The 27,629-nt window shown below is 44.2% G+C and overlaps 1 protein-coding gene across 3 annotated transcripts in view; it reads right to left on the bottom strand.

Moving 5' to 3' along the window:
• plxnb2b (plexin b2b) overlaps positions 1 to 24,265 on the bottom strand; it is a 123,540-nt gene extending 99,275 nt beyond the window's left edge. Inside the window, exons 1-2 of one of the 3 annotated variants that reach the window (XM_038705378.1) lie at positions 23,547 to 24,265; positions 141 to 344 (exon numbers count right to left, since the gene is read on the bottom strand). The gene's annotated coding sequence lies outside the window, so the exon portion shown is untranslated. The remainder of the gene's footprint in view (positions 1 to 140; positions 345 to 23,546) is intronic. The other 2 variants (XM_038705377.1, XM_038705379.1) reach the window with 2 other exon arrangements.
• Between the last annotated feature and the right edge of the window lie 3,364 nt (positions 24,266 to 27,629).

Below are 27,629 nucleotides of genomic sequence, written 5' to 3'. Positions count from 1 at the left end.
GAAGACGAAACATGGAATGACATGTAGGACAAGTGATGCATAAAAAAGTCAACAGGCTGAGGACTCTGTTCCATGAAAACAGCACAAGAAAAAAAGAAAACTGGACAAAGTATTGGGAGTATAAGTGAAAATAAAATGACCTCGAGGTGGTACTCACTAGGGAGAGGCAGACAGGGGTGCAATGAGCGTCTTGGCTGCTGGAGTGGAACAGAACAGGGTGCAGCGGCGGCTGCACAGTTGGCCCTCACTGGACACTTCAATCACAGGCAGCCGGAGCCCCAGGCAAACTTGGCCAATTAGCCACACACTGCCGCTGACCCCCAGCTTCATTAAGGGCCTGGGCTCTGGATAAGAGGGGAAAGGGAGTGCACGGAGGAGAGGATTAGGGAGGGAGAGAGAGACAGAATGAGAGAGTAAACCATCAGCTGGCCAGGTTTGAGAAGACACCCACATGCATTTGCACGAACACAGGGATGAAGCTCAAGGTTACAGATAAACACAATCAACTGTGAGCGCACCCTGTACCACACATGTACACACTTGCCGTATCACACTCCCAGCTCCCTCTTGGTTTACACCCGCAGCAAAGGTGGTGGTGAGGGGGTTAGAGCCATAGAGGCCAGAGAGCAACTCCCCCCCCGTCTCCACACCACTGCACTGACAGCAACAGGTGTGGTGGCCAGTAGACATGCAATTACCAGGCTGAGAATCTGCTCTTTGTGACAGAGACAACAGCAGATCAGAGGGAAGATCAGAGCTAGAGGGGGAGAGAAGAGGAGCGATGTGGGAGGAGAGGTGAGAGACGGGGAGGAAAGAGGAAGATACAGACTACTGAAAGTCCCTGGAGGGGAGAAAGAGAGAGAGGGAGAGAGATTTCCTGTATGCTCTTTTCATCGTAAATCCCTCGCCAGCAGAGCGAAAAAAACAGTTCAAAAACCAACACATACAGTAGCTATGACACACCTGTTGTTCTGCATTGGAAATACACATTTACACACTTTGGTGGTCTGGAGAGACCTCACATTCATGTGTGCACAGCAATGAGACAAAGAAGACTCAATTCAGATTGGGTGGGGCTGTTTGTAGTGCTTTGGGACAGGTTGCACTCAATGAGCCCTGACAGCAAGACTGTTTGGTGCATGCATGTGTGTTTGTTTGCATTACAAGTGTGTATATCCACATGGGACCTCTGCTTGCATCAGCCTTGTGATGGAAACCTCAGCGGTGCTCCAGGGTGGGGGCAGCAGCTTCATACTCTGCCTCATTTTCTCTGCTCTCCCTCTCCGATTACAGGCCTTCGATCAGGCTACAGAAACGCTTTTGCGCTTTGCCGCCAGTGTAGCAATAGCTGCTGTCAGAAACCTTACATGCTTGGGTGGAGAGGAGATCCTGGCCATTTATTTAAAACAAGCCAAGGATAAAAGATCAATGGCCCAATTCAGGCCATGAATTGGAGGGAAAAGTTCACAAACATAGTGGGAGATTATGAGAGGGAGATCTATGTGTGGATAGGGGGGAGCGGAGAGCGAGGGGGCATCTAGCTCATCTGGGTGCTAGTGGCTTATTGATCGGTGGAGACATACAGCTCCCAGCCATTCATCACAGGCCACTCAGGCCCTTAGATAACTCCTATGATAGTGCCCTGCTGCCGAGCAGCTGCAACTGGCCACATCCATTATCCTTCAAAGTAAGCCCCCCAGCCTGGGAACAGACATGGTAGGGCAGCTGGGTGACTGGCTGGAGGGAGGGCTAGAATGGAAATGGAAAAGACCAGGCCTGTGGTTAGGAGGCTGTGACTGAGGCTAGTGTATACAAAGGCAGGAGCTGGGGTTGAAGGGCCAGGGTTTTATGAAAAATGGTGCTCTGACATTCAGAACAGAGATGAGAAACTGTCAGTTTGCACCAGTTGGAGGGAAACAAATGTGACAGCACCATTGTTTCCATTTCTCGGCCAAACAGTATTAGCAAAGCTGTTTTACAGCAGATAGCACACAAGCTATCCAAGCGACAGGCAGCTCTGAAAACTGCTGAGTGGCTCTGTACGTATGTGTGTGTCTGTGTAAAGAGAATTCCCAGATTGGGCAGGTTGGGATCAGCCTTAATGAGCCATGCAAGAAGAGGGGGGGGGGGGGGGGGGTCGAAGTGAGGGCAAAAAAAAGAAGGGAGGAGGCCAAAGAGTGAGGGAGAAAGACAGAGTGAGAGTGATGGAGAGAGGCTCAGAGCCAGAGACAAGGCCCCAACAGAGCAATTACAGAAGCTCCAGAGAAGGTGTGGGCCCAGCCCCCAGGCATATTTTCACATAGCACATAGCCTTGCCAGAAATGTACTCACAAACACACACACACAGTCATGCCTTAATCTAACAAAAAGAGCACAAGACAGAGATGGACAAAATTGGAGACGACCATGAGTGAAAGTCAAAACGCGAAAGAAGCAAGCATGAAGTAGGAGTATTTTTAAACTGGGGTCATCTTGATTTAAAACGTCACCATGCTATACTCCCCCACCTTTTCACTGCAATTCTGTTCTAGTCTAGACCTGTTCCCTTAACAGCATGGCCCAAAACAAAACCTAAGACTCCAGGGCTCAGGTCAGTGTGAGTAAAACTTTCAAGTCAATTGTCCTCCGTGTGGTGAGTGCTAAACAACACTGAAAAGTCTGGACAGCCTCCCACCATGGTGCCTGTCACGAATACAAGTCCGAAATGGTTTCTGAAGGCACCGGCTTTGGCCCCCAAACTCCCCACCCCACCCATCACCACCACACCTCCACCACTTAAAGGAGAACGACAGGCTGGAAAGAACAAGCAAGGATGATAGGAAAGAAAGAAAGAGAGAGATGTGCAAACAGATAAGGAGGGGGGGGGAATTAAATTAAGAGAAAAGTTCTTGCGCACCGGTATGCACCATTGATTTCCTATTCTCTTGGAAACATTTAATGAGCTTAAATAGGAGCCTCGTTTGACACTGCCACAGTGACTCGGAGGAGCCTCCCAGTGAGAGGAAATCGTTCAGCGACTGTGACGGCTACCAGAGGGAGGGTTTGGAAGATGGAGAGACAGTGGAGGTGGAGAAGGGAAGAGGGGAAAGTGAAGGTTTTAATGCCAAAGCAAGAGACGTGTGCAAGACAGATGTTGGATTATGCTTGGGAAATGGTCCATGGGTAGCATTACTTGCATAGTTCTCATTGAGGAGGGGAAAAGAATGAAGGATGAAGGAGATTACTGGAAGAGAGGCAGACAGTGGAGGAGGCTAAAGGTGGTCTACATTCAGCCGAGCTGCCTAGTTATGGAGGTGCTTACCACTCTCACAACAGGCCCTCATTATAACCCAACAATGCCCAAACTGAATGACAGCTACTGCTCTTCTGCAGTGTTTCACCTCATTACTTCCTGGATGACCTCCCTATAAGGCTGTGATGGCCGCACTAGCAGCCACACATGGAAACAACAACTCACGGTGGTAACTCTTTTGTTTTGAGCACATTACATATTATACAAAATAAATAACTGGACACACATTATTTTTAAAAACAGTTTTATTAGTTATTTGACTTAGTTTTCTATTTGGGTGCACACATTTAGTTAACTTTGTCAATTTAGCTAATTTCAGGTTCATTATCTTTAAGTTATGTTCTGTGAAATTAATACATTACAAGTAAAGTTACCAGTTCCTGGGGAGTTGCTGCTGGCGGCCTCTGGCTGGCTGACAGACAAGAGGACTTCCAACTGACTCTAAGCTGTTTAAGTAGGGGAATGGATAATTGGACTGCGCCATGTTTTCCCATATCATGGGGATGGCAGAGTGTTCCATTTTTGAGTTGTGTTCTTTTCTTTGCTAGTCATACTTTGTTGTTATGATTATTTGATTGATTTACCTTTAGTTCATATTAGGTAGCATTGGCTTGTTTGTCTACCCCCCTTGTGTCAGAATTGCCTGATCAGCCACTATATAAGTTTCCCCCATGTCTCAGTCTTGTGAGGTCTGTTTAGTTAGTCTAGGTCTGTTTTGTTCAGCTTATGTTACCTGAGTTAAGTTCTGTTTAGTTGACCTCTTTTATGGGCCCAGAATTTTCTGTTTTGTAAATTAGTTTTTGTGTGCTTTGTAAATAAAAATATATATATATTTTTGGAAACTTACTTTCTGACACCTCATGCCTGACAGCTTGGTCCCTCACAGAGGCATTCAACAGATTACTATTGCTTGGCGGCCATTAGGGGTGGAATCAATACAGCATAGTATCGCGATATTTTTTAAGGCAATATCGTATGATAACACGAACGTCAAGTATCGATCTTTTATTATATAAATTGTACATTGTACTAATAAAATTGCTTTTTCAGTCCACTAGAAAAAGAATTTTTGTTTGAGGAAGTATATAAGTTTTATTTGAAGTTGGGAAAAAGATCAAATATTACAATAAATTGCAATAATATCGTATCGTGACATAGGAATCGTGGGGCCTCTGGTGATTCCCACCCCTAGCGGCCATCTTGTTTTTCTACACTCTCTGCTCTCTTTTTTCCCCTCTATCGGCAGGCAAAATGTTCTCACTTCAGAGAGCAAAGTCCAGAGGCACCTCACTGCTCTCACCCACTGATGAGGGCCCCACTGGGACCCATCGGCAGCCGCTTTATGAAGCCGTCTGACATAGTGAATGTACTCAGCGGTCTGCCACCTTTTGCAGGTAATCATGATAATAAGAGTGTAGAGTCAGGCATTGCTAAACACTGGCACCACAGGGGGGCTTCCCCTCACCAACTACTGCATGTGGTGGTAAGAGTGTATGCGTGTGTGGGGAGGGTGTGCGTTTGTGTGTGTGTGTGTGTGATAAGAGCTGGAAAATTAACTGATTTTATCGAATTTACTCATTTTGCAATTTGTAACAATTCTCTAAACCCAATCTAAATAAACTGAGAACACCAAGACAGAACTTCACCCACCCAATAACCTCACAGTCCAGTCCAGAGTCATGCTGAAAAGACAAAACACATCAGGCAACAGAGAAAAGGATATATGCACAAGATGTGATGACCAGCTGGTAATGACTATGACAGTAGTAGACATGTGTTTATATGTTGTAAACATGCTAATACATATGTGAATGTGTAACTGCTGCCGGTAAGTGGTTAAGCATAAATATTTCACGTCCCTGTGTATGCTTTTAACTCGGTCCAACATGTTTTCCAGTTTAGAACAGCTTCGACATTCTACTACAGTCTGTTTCTTATATTAAGCAGGTCAGAAAGGACTTCCTGACCCTAGTCCCCCTGCCCAACTTTGGCTTAGCTACTAGAAGAGTGGCTGGCTTGTACCACCTCTGAGTATCTATCCAGACAGATGCTTAGTAAGCTGTGCTGCAGCCAGTGTGGATGTTTGGCACAAGCGGAAGCAGTGCTGAGGCCATGTCTCGCTAGGCTTTCATGAAGGACTTGCAGCAAAAATTGTGGTACTGAAGAAGATATTTGTTTGTTTTTTAATAAAAATGAATCCTGGGCTGAAACAATCAGGTGATCCTCTGGTGATTAATTATAATGAAAGAAAAAGATCCCACATGAGAGCTCCCTTTTTCCTTCTGTAGAGTTCCAGTAGATGCACATAGGTGTGCATTCCCACACACAATTATCAAATTTAGGAACTGGAAGTGACTAACAGCAACATAAGGACAACAACTTGGGAAAGGCGTAGTGTGTAGTGAAGTGCCATACACTAGTTTCTCCAGTGTCCCCACCAGTGTCCCCACCTGTCATTTCCACCATTCTTCCTCAAGATAGTGCCAGTGATATTAAATTTTTCACCGGAAACTGTCTTTGCTCTCCATAGGAATCCATAGGCCATCATCTATATGACACTATGGACCATTCTCTAAATCATTTACACTGGCCTATATATAGCCTGTGGAGAAAAGGTCATTATTGAAACAGAAAGCTATATTTCATAATTGCACAACCATGCTTCTATCCCCTCACTGAAATTGGCTCTGCAGAATATTTTTCTCCCTCACTCTTTATCTCCCTCTCTTGTCTGTTAGAGAGGGTGATTTTGACAGGCTCACTGTCTCTCCTGGTGCAATAACCACCCTCCATTTGTATCTGAGGAGGGTGCATTAACTAGACAGCGTAATCAGCCCGCACAGGAAAGGCAGCAGGCCTCACCAACCGACTGCTTTTTACCACTCTTTGCTGTAACAGCTTGCCATTAAACCACAATTAGTACAGCTCAATCTGGGAAAAATAACCCCTCAAAGACCTTTAGCCAGCAGAGCGGATGCGAGAAACAAGACTTCCACCCAAGTCCATTGTTGCACTTAACACTTAGGAGATGTCATCTTTTTTGATTCCACCTGATAGTGAAGGCAATAGGACTTTAAAGTACAAGATTAAAAAAACACCTTAGTGTCTTGGGACAATGCCAGGGTCCAGCCAGATACCAATGACATGTTACAGTAGAAGATTTTTGAGTAAGAACTCGGACGGAAAAAGCTTATCGCCAGACACTTCAGACAGTGCATAATTCATCTAAAAAGGCAGCAGGCAAAAAGGAAAGAAAACATCAGAAAAACCCTGCCTTATCATAAGTGTATGCACTTTCCATAACAGGGAGGTGAGTTTTGTTGAAGTACCCCTGTGGTGAAGGTGCACTTCAGGTGAATGTGTTCATCCAGCGGAGGATGCAGTCACACAAGCCTGCAAAAGTTAAGTTCAGCACACACAAATACATTCCCACCCTTGGGGCTTTGGAACAATAAAGAGAAATGCGTGTCCCTGTGGTCATTTGTGGCATGCTGGCAGTGGTTAGACGCAGATAAGAGTTTGGATCGGTGGAGGCTGACACGCTGTGATTATCTCCCGCTGCTGGAATTGACCGTCCATCAATCCAGACGGCCAAAAGGACTGGGGCCGGCAGACTCGATTGTTGCCTGAGACGAGATTTTTATGATTCAATGACCTCGGAAAAAAATGAGAAATGTGTCAAGTGTATCAAATGTGCTGTTGTACTAGCTCACTCGTGCAATGTGTTTCAGATTCACAAATACTCATGAAGGAATGGAAAAGTGCTGCAGTCTCAGAGGTACAATCACTAGTACATATGTTGTCACACACACACACACGGCTACATAGAGACTAGCACCTGACTTTCCAGGGCTCCCTCTCAAGTCCCAGTCTGCCTTCCTGGCTCACTCACCACCTTCCCCCTCACCTCACGCTGCGTGTTCTGGATCTGAAAGCCGGTCCATACACCGAGTGAGCCACAGGAGAGATGGAGGAAAGAGGTGGTGGAAGGGAAGGAGTGAGGAAAGAGAGAGGGAGAGAAAGAGAGAGAGCGTTTCAAGAAGCACATTCTTTCTGCTGAGCGCCATCTGGAAATGGAAAGGTAGATAAACAATGACGTGAGCTGCATCCCATCTCCTTCCTAAAGCCTGAACAGACACTCGCCACAATGCATGAGCACCATCGCCACCGATCCTGTGCAGCGCGCCAAGCATTGTCAGGGATTGGGTCTTATCAATCGCTGGCCAGATACTGAGCAGAAGCGTGAGGCAAACAAAGGGAAGGGGAGAGAACAAAAATGGAGGGGAGCTGCAAGCGACAATGGAAACACAAATGAGATGATGGCTGGGAGCCACCCGTCCACGTGGCCTGGACCGACTCCATTTAATCTGGTCAAGTCTGCACAAAAATCAAAGCAATCTCCCCTAGTGAGGTGACAGAGGAAGTAGAATGAGACAGCCAGTCCCACCCAAAAAGGAAGTTGCTGTGGGATCGAATGAGGGGATATGGAGCTATGCAGCATTGTACTAGGCATGCAGACTATTACGGCTAGGGAACTCTGCTTTATTTTAAAAAGGTCCATTTGCATTCACTCAGCTTGCAAGAAGAGCTCGGGGGCAACGTTAGCTGCTGCTCCTTCTGCTTTTGAATTCCTCACCATCTTTTTTAGGCCCTTCTGGCATGCAATATATCACTGTAGTAGTAGAAATCTTTATTATTCCTTATGGGGAAATTGTCCTTGTAGTAAGTCAGCGATAATAACAAAACAATATTCATACAATACAAAAGCACAGAAGTAGAAGACTGATGAAGAGCAACAGCTGGAGCAACAGCCGGAGGGATGTTCCCTGTGGGAACTAACCTCTTGGGGCCACCCTGTCCTGAAAGAGTACTTAGCTAGACCAGAGTAAGACTAGAGTGAGACATACAAAGGCCACAGTGGGGATGACACAACGGAAGAGGGCCAAAATGAAGAGACTCTGACAGCTATCCCTCGGGCAGCAAGAGGAGCTGCACCTGTATGCACCTCAGCTCTGCTCAGTTTAGTTTCTGTCTCTTCAGACTTCCCGTCCACTCAAGCACACACACACACACAGAGCAGATCTTTCAGCTCTTCTGGCACTGGCGGAACAACAGGAGGGAGGGATCAGGTGGCTGGGGCAAGTAGACAGAGAAGGGTTGGGGAGGGGTTGACAAATGAGTCTCATCAGGTAACATTCACAGATGTGAAGGGATGGAGAAGGGAAGAAGAGGGAGAAGATAGGTTCAGGGAGGGGAGGGTGTCTGTCAGTTCTTATTGGTTCATCTGCGAAAATCTCCTGCCCTGATTACAAACCGCTACAGTCAGGAGAGGGGAGGACATACTGTAGACACTTTGAAGGAGGAAGCATTTAGAGTGGGTCTGTTTGCTCCCGAGGACAAAAAAATAGCCTCCATCTCTCTGCCTGGGATCCTTCTCACTACGATGGCTCTGATCAAAAAGGGCAGGGGTGACAAGCCAGGGGAAGAGCTCTGGAAGAATTCAAGGGCCTGGAAATTCGGGTCAGACACATGACATATTAATACAATGACTGATGAAAAATAACAGTGGGAACAGAGGAAAAGGGGGAAGAAATGAAAGAAGGGGACTGAAAGGGAGCAAAAATATGTGCAACAGACAGGGTTTGTGTTTTTTCTTCTTTGCAACTAGCTTCAGAAAATAAAAATAACATAATCTAATTTTAAAGTGATTTTTGGCCAAATGAATGCACGATCCTTCAGCTGTATTCAGACCTTGATAAATGCCCACTGTCTAGGCTGTTATTAAACACCAGAGAGACTGGTGGGTCCCTGTGCCAGGCAAAACTAATTAAAGCCAGGCAGATGTGTCTGGACAGTGGTGTAGCACACACACACACACACACACACACACACACAATGTTACACACTTGTTTGCACGCTTACACACATGCACACACACAGACACCCACAACCTCCCTAAATGGCCTGTTAACCATATCCAAAGTGCAATCAGTGCCAGCTGATGAGCCGTCACTGTGCTAGCTAGACTAGGTGAACACAAAACAACAGCATCTCAGTTTAAATTTTTTACTTTGGTGTGCTTGACTTCGGAAACTTTTTTGTCAGCCAGCGGCCAGAAAGAGAAAAACGCCTTTCCCCCTGGTGCCTTATTATCCTCGCCAACACCAGGCAACACGTTTCTTTTCTGTATTCCCTACCTACTCTGCTGCAGGTGATGATGAGAGTTAGAGCTAACAGCAACCAATTAATCTTTCATGGTGCACGTGTTCTTGCTTTTGTTAGGTCTGCTTCGTGAAATTGTATGCGACTGCAGCTGTACAATAGAGGGCTGGTGACACTTTCATCATCCTCCTCCTCTTCTTCCTCCTCCTCCTCCTCCTCTCCACTTTTCATTCTCATACTTTGTGAGCAAACAGCTGGGTTTTCTTTTGCAAAAGCTATCATTACAGCAGCCTACAGGCATGAGAGCTGCACTCCAAATTGCTGATGGAAGCCCAGCTAGCCGAGTCAGAACTAGAGAAGATAAAAGATTGCGCTGGGGATGTGAATACCGTGGGGAAGGGGGTTGGGGGTTTGGGGGTTTGGGGGCTGATGGCTATTAGATGATAAACACACAGAACCACACATACACGTACAAAGCGCATGACATGAAACAACAAGCAGTTGTGTTTCATCTTCATTTAGGCTGTCGGTCTCATCTTCTAGTAATCACACCTATCTTAGGTCACATACACAGCAGCTCTCTCAAAGACCCATACACACAGTAGTGACTAATCACCCATCTGGAGCAGACATTCTCAGGTCTGGATGACAAAGTGCCCATGCCCACAAATATAGGCTAATGCCCTTCTCAACGAAAGGCTTAGGCTGCATTACAGTCAGACAAGTGGGGTGGGGAGGGGTGCTTATGACCTGGCACAGAGAAGCATGGACAGGGGAGGAAGCAAGTGACATCACAGATAAGGGTGATGTGCTTAGGCTAGCTGCTATGTGGAGCTGACAAGTCTGTACATGCACTTGATTTCAATAGCAGTTCCCCGTGTCAAGGGCAGGGAGAGGGTGCGCCAAAACAGTAGGAAAAGCCATTTCAATGTGACTAGGATAGTTTGTGAAGTGAAAAATCCGGTGTGGCTTACCCACAGGGCTTTGCTGAAACCCTCTTGTCGCTAAATATTAGCGTGTTAGCAGAGGCAGTTGCTAGCCATCCCCTCTCAGAGCAGTCCATGGGGTAGGGCTTATCCTCCAAATACCTCAACCACTGTGGAAAACTGTTTCCATAGCAGAAGCAGGCTCCTGGCTGCTATGATCCAGGTAAGTCTCCAAGTTGTGAGAGGGGCCTGATGCAACCAAAGCCAGGTTCAGAATGTGGGATAAGGTTGGATCAGAGCCAGGAGCCATTAGCGAGCAGTGTGTCTGACACAACGGGCAGAACACGACATTTTCAAAGGCGTAGAAGGACTTGAACAGCGTTGAAGAGTGCTAGGCAGCTGTTTCATTCAGGCCCTCTGATAACAACTCCTTGTCCAGATTGGCTACTGCGAACAGAGCAGGGGACCGCAAGGCAGCACGAATACAAATCACTTCTTCGATAGTCTACACTAAGCAAAAACTAGTGCACTGGCATTCTCTCATTCATTTCTTAGCTGATCAAGCCTCTTGCGGTTCAATGTGAGCTGTTGTAAAGAATTTTAATGTACTGGCTTGCATTTAGATTAATGTGCATCCTCACAAAAGACCATATGACAGTATGGTTAATAAGCAGAAAACACTTAGGTATCAGGAAGAGCCAGCAGTTTGAAGAGACAAAGATCTAGCTAATGGCCCTAGCCATATCATTTACCATACAACCCCTAGCCAGACACACACTGCCTCCATAGACAGGGAGGAAGGGACACTTTATTACTCAATAGATAACATCCTAAGAATACTTTCTAGGGGATGAGTCTAAGCTTTTAACCCTCACTGTGAATCAGCAATCAACGACTAGCACATCAATAATTAGAGGGAAATGAAAACTTAAGGTTATTTAATTCTCTTTTTCCACTGTGTTTGATTTCACTAGCAAACAAAGCTTGTGAGCAATGTGACGGATGAAGGCATAGGCACTTAACAACAACAGCACAGGCCTTTTATTGTGTTTTGGGTTTTTAGAAAAACATCTTAGGAATGTGACTCTCATTTCAATTATAAATCTGTGGAACAAAAAAGTGATTTAGAATACTGGTGGGAAACCATCTGGCTGTAAGTGGTGCTTGATCTTAACAATCAGTCACAGAATCAAGTGGACTGTGCTCTGCTGGCCCACCTATCACATACTGACCATTGCAATCACCAAAAACAACAAGCCTTTACATCTGTGACTGTGTCTCAGTCCCATTAAAAACCCATCACACCCACTACCCGCCACGCTACGCTTACTGCGCACAAAACCCATTTCTATAATTGGCTCCACTGCACCCTTTACCCACTCTGGACAGGCCAACCGGCAAATGCAAACAACTCTGCAGAAACTGGAAGAGAACCAAACTCTGGTCATGTCTCAGTGACAGTCAAGCATGACAAATTATTTCCAAACATGGGGAAGAAGTGAAAACAAGAGGACTGTTTCAATCAGACACGAAAGAAATAAGGGATGAAATAGAAAAGAGATGAGGTGAACAAAACATTGTTCAGTGCCTGCTACGCAAGGCTAAAGGGTGATGACAGTGTGACTGTGGGCCGGTGGCACACCTCCAGATGACAACACACACTCCATCACCCCACACAAACAGACAGAAAGGTGTGGTTGTGAAGCAGATCTGTTGTTTCACAGCGACCGCAGTGAGGGCCAAAACCATGTCATTACCTCAGCCAGCGAAAAAGAGGAACCCTAGAGCCTGGTATTCTGAGATTTGTGGGAGAGTTGCGAGAGTGTGTGTGCGTGTGTGTGAGGGTGTTTGACAATGAGGGAAAGATAAACAGAAAGCAGGCAAAAGAGTTAGACTGTGAATGTGTATGAAAGTGTGACTGAATGAAGTATGTGTGCGTATAGGCGATTGTGTGCCATCAAGGCTCATCTCTATGTTTGTCATAGCAGAACGAGGAGCGTGTCTGGACTGGGATCAGACAGAGAAAATGCTAGCAGGCCCCTAAGGCTCTCTGAATGAAAACACACTACCGTCTCTCTTCAACAAGAACACAATCAACGACTGATTTGCAAAGTCATCATTTAAGGAACGCAGGAACTTAAGGCCACTCATTAATATATAAAAGAAAAAAGAGATCACAAATGAGAGTGGAGGGCAAGAGGGAAAGTTATTTATAGAAAATAAAAAAGTGTGATATATAAGCAAAATGTAACTAATTATCACCAGCAAGAGACAATAGAAATTCACAATCAGTCATAATTGTTTCTTGGTGTGACATGACTGCGGATAAGGGAAAACTATAATTGATATTCTGAACTGACTTTTGTTAATTAAAGCACTGATTATTCTGCTAAACAGACTTTGACAACCAGAGGCGCAGCACTGCCCTTTAGAAAAGGCACTTGCACAGCATTAAACTGAATTCCTTTGAGGCCTATGTTTTTGGCAGCGCAATGTTGTCCAGGGATCAGGATGTTCGAGGATATGTAAACAAACGCAAAAAACGGAGTGTGGTTTGCATAGGAGACAATCCCCAAAACAAGCAATTTTATTTGTTTTCTCCAATAAATGTCAAGCTTTATTAATTGATAGGGAGACAGAGACTTGGAACGGAATGGGAGTGGAAGCTATGAAGCAGTGGGCTATTGTGATTTCACTCCTCTGCGCTCTCAGGGGAAACCGATGCCAAAACCTTATACCAACAGATAGATACAAAAAAAAAAACCTGACAAACTCTGCATTACAAACAAAAATCTAAATCCTCTTGTAAGAAAGGTCTACAGAAAAAAGTGACCTGTAATTACCACAGCATATATGTGGACTGAAGGGTTTGTAGATAAGAAAGGTTGGGCACTGAATAAAAGGGAGCCATGATTTACCAAGAGCCTGGTCTGAGCATATAGGGGAGGCAGATGGAGGACAGCCCACTTAATGGAAGTGACAGTCAGCAGATACGCGCCAGTCCTCTCCACCCACAATCACTCCCGCCGCCACCTTCTCTGGCGGCCCAAAAAAGAAAAGGAAGCGGGGGGGACACCCTTTCCCCACCACCTACAGATTACATACAATGCACCTTAACATACCAGAAGAGAGGATTGGGAGGTGGGGGTGGTGGAGGGGTGAATAGACAGGGAGTGCTGCCAGGGCCTACTTTTAGATAGCATGGTTATCAGCAAGAAAAGGGGAGAAACAAAGAGGAAGTTTACTGACGTTGTTTTATCTAGAAGGGCATTAAACTGAGAGGCACACAGGGGACGAGACAGTGAGAGTAAAGAGAAAGACCATTCAGAGGAAAGAGAGAAACTGTCCAAAGTCAGGAAACCTTCAGAAGTGTCCTCTCTCTCTAACTCTCTCTCTCTCACACACACACACACACACACACACACAAGCAGAGTTTGCCCTTGGCTGAAAGTCATCTCTGGTTCATGGTCGCTGGCTTTGATAGGAGTCCGGGCCCTGGAACGAGTTACTAACGACCCAGAAAGCTGCTCGTCGGGCTATTGGTGCAGCTTGATATGCAGGGAGAAAGGCTGTCACTGGGATGGAAACTGAATGTGGCCTTTGATAAAACACTCAAAGCGGGATAAAAACAGAACTGGAAGTAGGCGGCCCATTAAGCTGTGATTGAAAGTAAGGGAAATAGAGAGGGCCAGACGATGGGGACTGAGGGTAAATCCATGCCTGTGTGTTGACCTTGACCCTGTCAGATGGGGCTGCGCTGAGAAAGAGTGTTGGAGACACTGCCTCCCAGGTGCAGGCTGGAGAGGGATGAGAGGCAAACACGGCTACCCAGGCAGCCCGCCGGAGCCCACTAATCAGAGAACTTAGCCGCTGACCTCTCCACAGGCTCTATACCTTTTAATGAGATCCATGCCTTTGATTCGTCTAGCTGCCTGGAGGTAGAGACAGATCATGCATAAGCTCTCACACACACACACACACACCCCAACTTTGCCAACTGTAGATGGACACATTCACATCCACACACTGCTGTGGATACAAAGACACAAGAGATGAACAGCTGAAATAATGAAGGTTCTGTAATCCACAACAGCCAAAGGCTCTCATGCATGTACACACGTGCACAGAGGGGACAATGATGGACTAGAACAAGCACTGCCAGAGAACTAACTAAAGCAAACTAATCAGCACACACAAGGACACCCAGAACCACACAGACATAAGCCAAGCCCAGCTCAAGGACATAACACCCACCTTGTTAAGGAAAGGCAGAGGGTGGTGCAGGTGAGATTGGATCGAGACATGCTTGCTCACAGATAGAATTGAATTATTGATCAGCCAACAGATTGTGTTATGAGGAATTCATGGATCCATGCCTGGAATGTCCAACTCCCTTAGGCTGAAAGACAGATTGTGTGGACTCACTGTACATGTATACATTTGTGTATCTGTGGGCATGCACGCGCGCATGTGTGCTGGGGAAGCCTCTGGGAAGCAGGTTGCACTGGTCGAAGTCCGAATTATTTTCTGTGGGCGTAGTTGGCAGTGTGAGCTCGCACTTAGACAAGACAGAGCAAACAGTGAATCGATCAAGCTGGCTAGGGTGATGCATACAGAGGGAAGGCCTCACCCTCGCTGCGCTGAGAGAGCTTTAACTGCTCACACACTGAGTGGCTTTTTCATTGGCACTCAGGCTACAGCACAATCCGCAGCTCTTAATACCACCAATGGAAAGAGAGGAAATGGGATTTTTATTTGTCTGAGCTCCACGGGTGGTTTGCTGCTGCCAATAATGCGCTGAAATACAGGGCCTCACTTAACATGGGTTCTGTTACCAACATCAGCAAACAACACGAGGTGCATGCCATTAGACAAATGTAGGACTATATTCTGTCATGAGGCGGTGGTGCCGAAAAGTTCACCCAGAAACCTTAAAAACACTTCCTTAATAGTGATCCACAGCATGAGGAACTGGACAGCGTGACATTTTTCGCACCGCATCACTTTTTCCAAGGCTTAATCTAGTTCTTTTTTTATTTTTATTTTTTAAATCAGACAGTAACCAGGTCATGGTGCTCTATGCCTGAGCTTTATACACCAAGGACACATGACAGGACGCATGACCATCACTAGCTTCTCAAATTCTACCTTGCTGATAACATAAGAATAGTCAGACCTTTATGGTCACATGCTGTGACACTGTGACCAGGACTCAAGGTGTGGTTAGGACTCACAAAGATCCTATGGATTACAACACTGCAGAAGTAGATGAAATACCAAGTCACTTTAATCTGGTCTAATAACATTTCCCAATCCAAAAAAAAAAAACATGGATTCACATGGACTTACACCATATTTATTAATCTTGCTGGTTTTTGGTAATTAGGTCTTGTTTTGTTTATGTCTTATGTGCAGAACAGATGTGTGGTTTTAGCACGCTGCTCAAGGGGGATAATGTTTTGTTTTCAAGTCGGAAGGTGGAGAGACACATAAGAACCCAGTGGGAACAAGATGCGAGTTCATTTTTTCCATTACCCAAAGAGGAGACCAACTCCATATGACTAATTAAACAACAGACACAGAGGAATGCCTGATGACATCCTGACGGTAGACAAAACAGAAATGGAAGTGAAACAGAACCTTAAAATAAAAAACACCAGTTAGGGAGGAGTAGGAGGAGAAGGAGAAGCATGTCAGTGGAAATGTACTGTAGATCTCAACAGGGAGGACTATAAAGATGTTAACGGAGGTCTGGAGTGGTAGATAAATGGCTACTCTGGCCTGGTCACTCCACCAGTCGGCACCAGTCCATCAGTAAACAGGCGACGCCACACTGACATGGCCTCTAACACCCCACTTTGCTTCAATCTGTTGTTGGAATGCTGCACACTTCTCTTCCATATCCAATTGAAAAAGGATGAAAGTAGAAGGGGAAAATGTCTCCTGGTGAGACTTTTGTGATTTGGGGATCCAATTTGGCAGCGTGTTTTCTGTAAACATTGTAACTGCAGCTTATTTTCAGAGAACGCACTAGTGAGCAGCATTAGACTCTTCGCTGTGTGGGGAGGAAAGAGACATGGTTTTGGTAAGTTCTCTAACACCAGCAGCAGATCTACTCCAGCTAATGACTGTAATTAAAGAGCCCAGCTTCACGGAGGGATCAATGACGTGGGATTGGCCCAGACAGGACGTAGAATGGTGTACCTCAATATAAAAAGCTACAGCAGAAGGAAGCGACCACAGGGCTGAGTTTAAAAAACTTACAGGCTGAACAAATGGGAGACTGAGTGGTAGGCTAGCATGTGCTATGAGGGCCTGTAAATATTTAGGCATTCTTACAGGGGCATGTGGCTGCGACACTGATGTTATTTCTCCTAGGCCTACAATTTGCTTTAGTTACAGGCTGAAAACCCCAGTGCGGAGCAACTGTAAACACAGATCTGTGAAAAAGGGAATACTGGGAAACAGAGTGTCACAGGACAAAAATAAACTGTGCAAGCAGCGCAAGTTATCTGCATGACCATCACATGCCTGACCAACTGTATACATATTAGGGAAGAGAGGGGAGAGGGCTGAAAAATGCAGATACCACGTCTACATGATTTGCAGACACCAGCATAAAATATCTAACAACTTCCTTTTTTGCGGAAAAAGTTAGGAGGGGAAACCAAAACTGGGCAGCTTTGAGGCTGCCCAGATGAGTCAGTGAGGAATAATGCATGTCTTCACGGCTGCGTGAATAGGAGAGTGAGGCTGGGGGGCAAGTGCAGACACCCAAGACATACAGCTACGATGACACCTTCACAGATCTGCATTTCAGAAGACAGCTCAGAGCCCCAGGCTGGTTTGAAGCGCCAGGATTAATATCCACGTAGACTACAGACACACTGAGTAACTGAGTAAGAAAGACAAAGAATAATGTTGGGGGGAAAAAGGACTCAACAGAAGAAAAAAAAGTTATGGAGTACAAGAGAATGTTTTTAATAGAGACTATTCTGCTGATAACGGGAACTAGGAAGTATGTTCAGAGATGGACACTTTAACATAAACAGGAAGTTATAAACACAAGGGCAGTGGGTACTTCTACACTGCTCCAGGCACAAGGGTCATGGTTGGCTGACCAGGCATAGCTAACATTCCTGTAGATCATGACCAAGCCAGAAAGGTATACACACACACACACACACACACACACACACACACACACACACACACACACACACACACACACACACACACACACACTTCTACAGATCTGCCTTTAGTCCACCACAATGCCCTAACTCAACAAAGTCAATGCCAAGGTAAAGGCATGACTCATACTAATGCCCTAACATGAGCCTGCTCTTCCAACAGATATGCAACAAAGGTCACTGCTGGACTGCATTATTTTATTACATATTTACCATTTATCCCTATTTTTGATGTTTTTATTACAGATTTTATTAGTTTTTTTTGCTATGTGTATATTCTTAGAATATTTTTCTCTGCTGCACTGGGTGACTAATTTCCCCATGGGGATCAATATAAAAAACCTACTGTCTCCTAAAAAACATTACTGGTACCTTAGAAAATCCCACCTCAGACATTAGCAACCACAATTTTAGCGAGCAGTGGTCACTACAAAACGTCAGTCTAAGGTTAAGGCAGTATCTTTGGCAGTATTATTACTGCTGCCGAGACTACTGCCACAGTAAAACGGTCTGTCAGTTTACAGATGAGAAGCAACAGCCAGTGGCTTTTAACTAGATTTTCAGTAACTTTAACAACTGCTGTATGAACAGATTTTAATAGGTCCCTCTTGGATCATAGAGTACTGAAAGGCCACGATACCCACCTCATTTAACAGAGACAAGGACATGATACCGACAAAGAAATTATTTCATTTTCATAATACCATTTCATTATGAACTGTAATAAAGGCAGACAGCCCTGTCTATATAGTACTATCCCAGCTTGATAATAATGATTCTGGACACTGCCTGTCTTTGTGTTATGTGCAGTTGAATGAGAAACATTTTAAATACAGTTAAAAGTGACCTCTCTGTTTTACATTTTCATTTGTTAATTACATTTTAAAGACATAATAATGAGTTACAGCAATTGAGGTCTGCAAGCTTCACACTGACAAGCACAGGTATATATGAACATCTCATCTTTTCACTGCAGAAACTTGCCTGACTTATAATTTTGATTGAAACAGACAACCAAGAGACAGACACCCAACCTCCAGCAGTGCCATCCTCATGTCCACTTCCAGCTGCCAGCAGATGTCAGAGATAATAAGGACAGCATATGTTTCCTCACGATCTAATGTTGCTATTGCTATTTTAGAGCACACTCTGCCTAAAGATTTTGTGTTACTGTTTTAAAACATTATTCATTTCAGTGAATTATGAGGATTTTATTTTTTCTAAGGCAATTCCAGTGGTCAAATTCAAATGTAAAATAATGTAATAATAATCTAAATTGACATTTTACCAAAATATTCATATATCAAACTAAATGAGGTACAAATTAAACACCTGTATGTTTACATAGTATTTCATAGCACTTATTATTATAAATCGGGACTCTAACACACAAATACCTAGCAGGTCATCTAGAATTTCCATGTTTTAAAGTAACAATGTATAAATACAGCATATGAATAAATAGCAGTTGCTTGCAATATAGAAAGTCCAAGGGTGAACACACACTGATTATAAAGCACCATCTATTTATAATAAGTTTGCTCAGAGTACCTCTCTGCTAGTGACTTACTTCTTAAATCCATGAGGATCATTCATCTCTTCTACAAAGTTACACCTGCACAGACTATCCCTCTATGTCTTCCTCACTTTGCCACATTATTTTCCCGCTTTGCTCTCTCAGGTTGATGTGACCTTCATCTCCAGCTGCCGCCAGTGCACTGACCCTTCATGCATCTGTCACCCACCAGTCCTGGCTGACGCTCACATTCAGTACTTCATAATTAATCGCCCTGTGTGCATGCAAAAAATAAAAAAGAAGAGGGCCAATATTTGACAGCCAGTACCATATTAACATAAACCAGCTGGACATCATATTAGCTGTAAAGCAGAGGTGATAATTAAAAATGATCTTGGCAGGAGTAAATTGGTCAGTTTGAGGATTAACTGTGAAATGACTCACATGGATAAAAAATGAATTGCACCCTATGGTGCCTTAGTTGGGATTAAATGGCACTCAACATGGAACAACACTCAGTCATGAACAAAAAGTGCAGTGAAAATGCATTACAGGTGGAATAAGTGGCTCTACACAGTTTCCATTATTCCTCAGCTACTGTAAGCCTAAGTCAATTTCAAACCCAAATCTCTCTGAGAAAGATATATCAGCATGCTGCCAAATCCTACACAGGCCCTCTCAATTTGCACAGAAATGAAGCGTTGACTCATCTTCGATATGTCAAAGTCTGAGAAATCTGGGAGTCGTCTTTTCATCATAAAGCAAGGAATCTGGACTAAAAATCGCAGGTCACATTACGCTGATTGAAGCAGGCGCGACCAACTTCCCTCTAAAGTGTTTAAATGGATAGCATTTTGATAGCAATGCGTGCCAGACTCAATTACCAAAGCAAAAAAATAAATTAGCTTCCTGCTCTCTTTTCTCCTGCCAATACAAGCCTAGCAAAAAAAAGCATCCGACTACGATTTCCCAGGATGGCAATCAAGGTGACCCCTCACTCTCATCACTGCTGATAAGTTCTCAGATACCTGCCTCTGTGGCTAAAAGGCTGGGCTGGGTGTGAACTTTTGCCAGTGGCCTGAGCAGGTAAGCTGGTTGACATGCCTCCAATGAGCAGGTAGCATCAAAAGCCTCTGCGATACTATGTGTCTGTGTCAGCCTGTCAGTTCAGCTGCCATGGGGAAGTGGGTGAGGGGAGGGAGACGGAGGCAGAAGTCTGTATTGTGTATCCATCACTGCCGTTCAGTCCTCAGATATGCAACCTCAAGGCTGCTGACAGCCAACACCACCCAAAATGCCTTTTGAACAACACTGAAGATCATATTTTCCTCTAGGCCAACTTTTTTTCAAGTAGCCGCCTAACTCTCTAAACCTCATATCATGTCAACCATCTTCCTCTCTGCTCTCTCTCTCTCTCCAATTGTTTTTAAATATTAGGATGTCTCAGTTCACATGCAGAACATCCTGCCCACAACCTCTCAACCGAGCAATTAAGGCAACTCCCTCCCCAAGTGAATCATTTATCTCTTTCAGGAGTGTGAGCATGTTTACAATATTCATCATGTCCCTCTTACTCATGCACCAATCACTGAGAGTGCAGGGAAGAGTGGTTAAAAGTAGAGGTGAGGGCAGAAGAAAAGCATTGTAGACAGCAGAGGGGAAAACCAGCATGAGTAGGCAGTAGCGCAGAGAAGAAGGTACGCCACGATGGGTTGATTGCATGGTGTGGGTCAGTCATGGACATGGGATCAAAGACAGCGCGGTTTGAGAAAGTGTCAAGGTTGTTTTAGAGGTAAAAGTACACCCGGTTGAACTAAACTTGACCATAATATATAGAGCTGAAGTGCTTGGCATGGAAGCCAAACCAAGGTTAAACTGCGGATTGTGGTAAACTTAAAGCTGAATGAGGTGGTGGGTAGCAGTGCTATCTCTTACCACATGCCCATACTCATAGCCTGCTGACAGGGGAATAAGCGTGAGAATTAGAATGATCACACTTCGCAGGTCTGTCATACATCAGCTTTGTTATCTCAAACACACAGAGGGGGAAAAGCATTGAGTGGCAAGGGTGGCAGGGATTTGGTTTGTGAAGTACAAACATCACCACATCGGAGCAAGAGGGAAAGAAAGGAAAGCTGTTGAGGGGATAGTTTAGGACAAGGCCGTGAAGTCCAAGGGCGGGGGGGGGGCAACTGTAAAATCCAGCGGAGATAAGATCTGAAATCTATCTCAGCATGACGTCCCTTCATCATAGGATAATCCTCAGACATGAAAAGGCGAGACTATCTCCAATCTGAAGGAAATCTGTATTCCCCAGATCTTCAGCTGTTTAATGCCAAGCTGACACGCCCTTCACGCATCTGCCCCCACTCCCCTGAAGTCTATGTGTACTTTAGATAAACTAGAGGAATAAGGTAATGCATATGGGTCTTTCTCATGTGCACCACACCTATTTTATAAACCAACAAGTTCGCAAAGCCCATTCTACAGCAGGGAAGTGTTAATAAAACAGTACCTAACAGTCAGCTTTTTAAAGTGAAAGTATATTTAACTGATAGTGCAATATGCTAATGGTTTAGATGGCATCATGGTTTTAGTAGGCACATGAAAAAAAAACAATTTTAACTAGTCTAAAAATGATCCACTTGCGATGAACCAATGGCATATACAATATTCGTAAATCTGTTTTTTTTGGTGCCATATTTTTGTTTGTAGGCTGGAGACAGGAGGCATGGCATTGCTTGTTGCTGACGAGGATTATGGTTTTATTTTCAAAATGAAAATGACAGAAGTCAGTAATCCAATGCAAAAGAAACAAAAGAGACTGGGGATGAGTTCAAATTCATTTGACCTCAAAAATATTGCAACGCTCTCCAAAATGCGGTGTGTGCTTCCAGGAGATGACATGGTTTGAACTATCTGAGAAAACTGTGTAACACTAAAAAATGGACGGGATGAACTTTAGCTCACCCAAAACATGTAGGAGCTTAACTGCTGAGTGCTCACTACCTCCGTTTCTCAGTTGGTCAGAGGCTATTTTACTGGTTCCAAAAATACTCAGAGTGGATCTCACCACGAAGTTTCATTTCCAGAGCCAGCAGCCTATTACTAAAAAAAAAAAAAGACTCATGGAAATGCCTGCTTTGTGTGTGTTGTCCATTGTCTTACAGGGTATGAGCTTGCATCCGGCTTTTGGGATTGTTTTGCAGAATCCTCAAACACTAACATGACCTGAATGAGAAATGTCTCCTATTCACTTGCCCTGAAAAGAACATCTAGGATGAAGAAGTGTGGTGCGCTTGTCTTTTTCACCCTTGCGGGGAGCAGGAGAAAACATTTATCACCACTCTCCTCTGTGCAGATAAGGTGCCTGTATTTATTCAGAATCGAAGAGATAAACCCTGAATGAAGCATTGTGGGACAGAGAGAGAGAGAGAGAGAGAGAGAAAGAGGAAAGGAAGCAGCTTGGTTTTCAATTGCTTGTGTGTGTCCATGTGAGCAGATGGCATCTATTGGAAAAGCAACCTTGCTCACTGACTGCAGGCTGACCCCCTGCTCTGAGGCCCCTTCCAGCCACCACGACTACCACCAGTAGCCACCTTTCCTGCCTCCATGTGCCCCCTAACCGCACCAATCCATCCCCACTATGAGACAGCGTGTATAATGTTATTTAATAGGAATAATCCCCAGAAGATGGAGAATCCTGTGTACAGTAGGTCTGTGCACAAGGGGGGCAGAAGACGGCAGGGGCTGCGAATGAAAGGACAATTTATAAAGACAACCAGGAAGTACAGTGGTCTGTTAAGCGCTGCGCCAGGGACTGAGAGAAACAGACTGACACAACCGCACAGGAGAATCAACTGGGATATGAATAGTGCTTCTGTTTCATTGTTCTCCACAAGAGACAAGAGAGAAAGAGAAAAGGGAAGCAGAAAAAAACAACAAGAGGGCAGCTCACTACTACTTCTGTCCTCTCAGCTGTTGATGTACAGCTTGCTGTCCAGAGGTGAGGAACACAGTTCACATGCTCATTTCTCACTGAAATTGCCTGTGTAAGGGGACAGAAGGCTCCTTGTGGAGGCGGCTAGGCAGATGCTGAGATCCTGAGATAAAATGCATGGTTTAGGGAAGAGCATGTTTACAGGGGCTCCCCCCTCAACCCCTCTCCTCCAAAACACACAGCTGTTGAGTTTAACAGTAGAACAACTTTGCACCCAGACATGACTACAACTAATAAGCGTTTCAATGACACATTTCATTATTCCACACACAACAACACTGCTGTACATCATTAATAGTTAAGTGTAAAGAGCAGCGGTGTTATTATAGGCTGGGTACGATTATCAAAACTTGGTGCTCACGTGTACCAGGGTTTGAAATTTATACTACGGTTGAACGCTGACACAAACAGTCCCAACCCCACTTTGACGGGATCCACCACTTTTCCCGGAACTCACCTTGGAGGAAAAAGGATCAAAGGGAGTAGTTGCACAAACGGGAACAGTCCAGATACCGAAGGAACCCTCTTGGTGAAATAATGATGTTTAAAAAAAGAAGTCCGTAACCAACTTCACATTTTACTCTCCTCACGCGTTCCCCGACTGCTTTCAAAAAGGCACTATTCCGTAGAAAACACGGGCTACTTGGTTGACCGACTTGTCAATTCCTGTTGCAAGGCGACCCGGGCAACTCCTCAACAAAAGAGTCTCTGGTTACAATATCGAGGACTTTCTCCACGCCCAGGTGTCGAGTCACATGGTCGTTTCCCAGGTGTGTGTGTGTGTGTGTGTGTGTTTGAGTCTCCAGGAGCCGTGGGCGGCACGGTTGGCAGCAACACACCTGTGGGATCCGCTCACGCGTTCGCCTCGACTGTCATCGCGTTTGCAAACCTGGATGTTGTGCGGAGGGAGGAGTGGAGAGGAAAGGGGAGGGAGAGAGAGAGAGAGAGAGAGAGAGAAGCGTGCGCTGAAGGTGAAGCGACGCTACCGGGTACGGAAAGGAATTATTTCCCTCCCACTCCACGCTCACCGCCAGGAAAGTCAATGCGTTTGGATACAATACGCGGCAAGTAGTAAAAGAGGGGAACAACGAAACAAGTTCTCGTCTGTCCGCCGACGCGCCGAAATATTTACGCGGGCAGTGGGAGCGGTGTGGTGTGGCAGCAGTCCCGCGCTGTGGTTCCCAGGAGTGGCCCGGAACCAACAGGGGTCTGTGGGGGTGGTGCCAGGTCATTCCAGGCAAAATAAGGACTAACAAGCAAGTGTTCAAAAGTAATGCTTTTCTAACGTCCCCGCCCCATCAGACTAAATTTAGTTACACAATTCTGTCAAGTCATACCATCATATTTTTATTCCCATCCTCCCATGAAATAGGCTACTTGAATACACTTCCATGAAATGACATATCTGTTAACTTGTTGATCCCTTTAGGAAAAGTTAAATGGTCAGTTCATGGGTACATTTGAATACAATAGAGCCATTGTTAAGAATGACATATAAGTGCCTTTTCTATTACAAATGACAAAACTATCTGCAAATAAAACCAGAACTAGCCACCCAGTAAGCCAAGCCATGTGACAGTGAGCCACAATGCTCATTGTGCAGTAGGCCTACTACTCTATTTTTCCTACTGTGGCATGTCAAAATGTCATCCATGGAGTTTAGAAAAACTGTGGTCATATGTCCAAATTCTCCCCACCACAACTCCAACCAATTAATATTGATACCATAATAGGCTACCTTTATTTCATTTGCATTATGCATGTAAATAGACACATTTAAAGATATTAACTCTGAAAAACATCAGAAATTATATTTCCAAACCCACCATGTGTAATTTCTGTTTAATTTTAGGGAGGTCTACCAGTTCTCCAGAGAAAGACACATTGCTGTTTCTGTTATTTTGCTGGCCCTTTGAGCAAAGCCAACATGTTTCCATTCACAATCATTGAATTGGGGGGGTGGGGGGGGGGGCTCTGCATCTGCTTTAAACCAATCAAAACTTAACTGCATCCCTATGATCATTGTTACTTTAATTTTATGTTCCACTGTTTGTGTTGTTGCAGTTATGTATAGGATAATGTGAATTAAATTGCATTGTTCTTTTCCTGTGGTTTTAAAATCAGCTTTCATTTTAAATTGTGTAATTGATCTAAAAGCCCACCTTGGGACAACATTTGTAAATTAACTGTCACTATAAATTCTACATGCAACACATCTGTTGTATTTTAAGTGGCTGAATATAATGGTGTTAATTGCACCTGTCAAATAAACAACTAATTAAAACATAAATAAACCATTGGTATTTCATGCAAATTTTGGGGACATTGCTTGGCTTAGAAATATTTTCAAGAGCAACCACTCCTCGTTTATTTATATTTCACTGACTATGTCCTTAGCCATATTTGTAGTCATAACAACAATTAGTGGTGTGCTCACAGTACCTTGGCTGCTGAATCGTTAATCACAAGATGAAAAATTTTAAAGCTCTTTAGTCAAAGTAAGTTTTGGAAAGTGCAATCTCTCATTGCCCTGTATGTATGTAGGTCTTCTTTATTAGAAAATTCACTGACATATTTATGCAGCGAGGGGCTAAAAGGGCTTGCTTTGATTTCAGATATCGGCCATATGTAAGTAATACTCAAGCATGATTGGCTCTGTCATCACCCAAGAAGTTATATGAATAGCTTATTTTTGCCTTAGAGTCTAATATCACATAACCCTGCAATTTGGCACACTCAGTTTTGTAGCTCAGCGTCATGCCTTGTTGTGTGGCTGGGTGTCAGTTTTGTGAGTGATTTATGGGCATGCAAATGAGGCTGTCTGTTTGGGGAGATGTGCTGCCTTTGCCCAGTGGGCCCTGGAGTGGGGACTGGAGACTGTGTGGGTGTTAGTCAGTCCCCAACTGCTGACACAGGCACAGAGCTGGCAGACACTCACTGAGCAAGATGGGGAGATGGCCTTCACAGGTCCTCACATTGACTGATGAGATCAAGGAGAAACTAGGCCAAGCCAGACAAGTGTCAGGCAAACAGACACCCAGAGATAGAGTGAGAGAGACAAACACTCCCCAATCACAAATAGAGCTGGGGGAGTGGAAGGTGGCAGGGTAGAGCCAGGTTGTTTTGGGTCTGAGTTCAATATGTCCAAACCTGTTTGTCTAAAGAGTAATGAGCCTGCTGAGTCCTGGAACATGCTAGCCCAGGGGATGTCAGTAGCCAGGAAAGGCCAAGTGAAAGCTCTCTAAATTCACTAAAGTGGAATAGAAGTTCACTTTGTTCTACTAGATAGCCTGACTGTGATGACATTTTGATCAATGCGCCTATACCTTCCTGCAGCTAGCCTTTTATGTTGCTTGAATAGTGATGATCTGTTATCATGCTGGTGTCAAACAGTACCATTTGTCACACAGCGTCCCTTAGCTGGTCCGGGCTGGAAAATGTTTGACTATCAACACATTATAAGACCTAATTTATGACACAGCATTTCAGTTGTCCATAATGATGTAGTGGTCATATCAGATTCAAGGTTCATAGTTCAGAATGTGTTTGCCATGTGGATAGACTGCCCTCTGTTGGTGTCAGCTTGTATTGTTTCATAATGAACAACATCATTAACAAACAGAAGGTACAAAGGTCCCTATTCAGTATTTATTAATAAATGCTTTATAACATGCTGTAATGTAGTTGTCTGCATTTTTAAGTGTTTTTATAGGCACAGTGTTACAATTCTGACCTCTCCTAAGGAGACATATTACTACGACAAACAAACACATATTTGCTTACAACTACATTATAGTGTTTTATAAACGATTTATTCTATATCTATATAGTGATAATAAATGCTAAATACACGTACTGAAAGCACAGTGCTGTCAAAGGATTAATTGTTAGCTACACAATTTATATCCAGCTTTAGTATGTGTAAAACAAACGTTCAAAATAACGTCAATACCTTAAAGTTACAAGACAACAACACTACAATTACCTAATAACCTAGTATTTATTGCAGTGATACCGTATTGTACTGCGTTATACTGTACTAATGCTACATCTACCCTATATAGCTGTGGACCCTTTTCCCATACATTTACATAGCATTTAGTTGATATTGTTTTTCACAGTAACAGATATTGTATGTGATCAGCATTGACGCGTGACTTGTTTTGGGGATTAAGGTAAATAGTTTGCATTTTCACACATGCCGTTTTAAATTAATTATAAGCATAAAAGTCCAGTATAATAAGGAATTGTGTGTAAGATATACATTTATCAAGTGCATGCATCATTAGCAAGTTCATTAGGACACTGAAGCATATCTGAGCATCATCAACAAGCCATCCCCAATACTATTACTAAAGATGATATATATATATAGATATTAAATTTAAAACAGGGTTATCGTTTGTGAGCTATTTTGGTAATTTGTCCCTGATACAGCTGGCGTATGCAGTCCTTGCGCTTTATTTCTTCAGAAAGAACCATAAGACTCTCACAGATGAAGTCGTGTTAATCATATGCCATTTGGTAAATAGCATACACC

This window comes from Micropterus salmoides, unplaced genomic scaffold, assembly GCF_014851395.1.
Source record: "Micropterus salmoides isolate LMB-PRFRI ecotype aquatic unplaced genomic scaffold, ASM1485139v1 Ms_hic_scaffold_8, whole genome shotgun sequence".
Taxonomy (NCBI): domain Eukaryota; kingdom Metazoa; phylum Chordata; class Actinopteri; order Centrarchiformes; family Centrarchidae; genus Micropterus; species Micropterus salmoides.
This window is presented reverse-complemented; position numbering and strand designations above follow the sequence as displayed.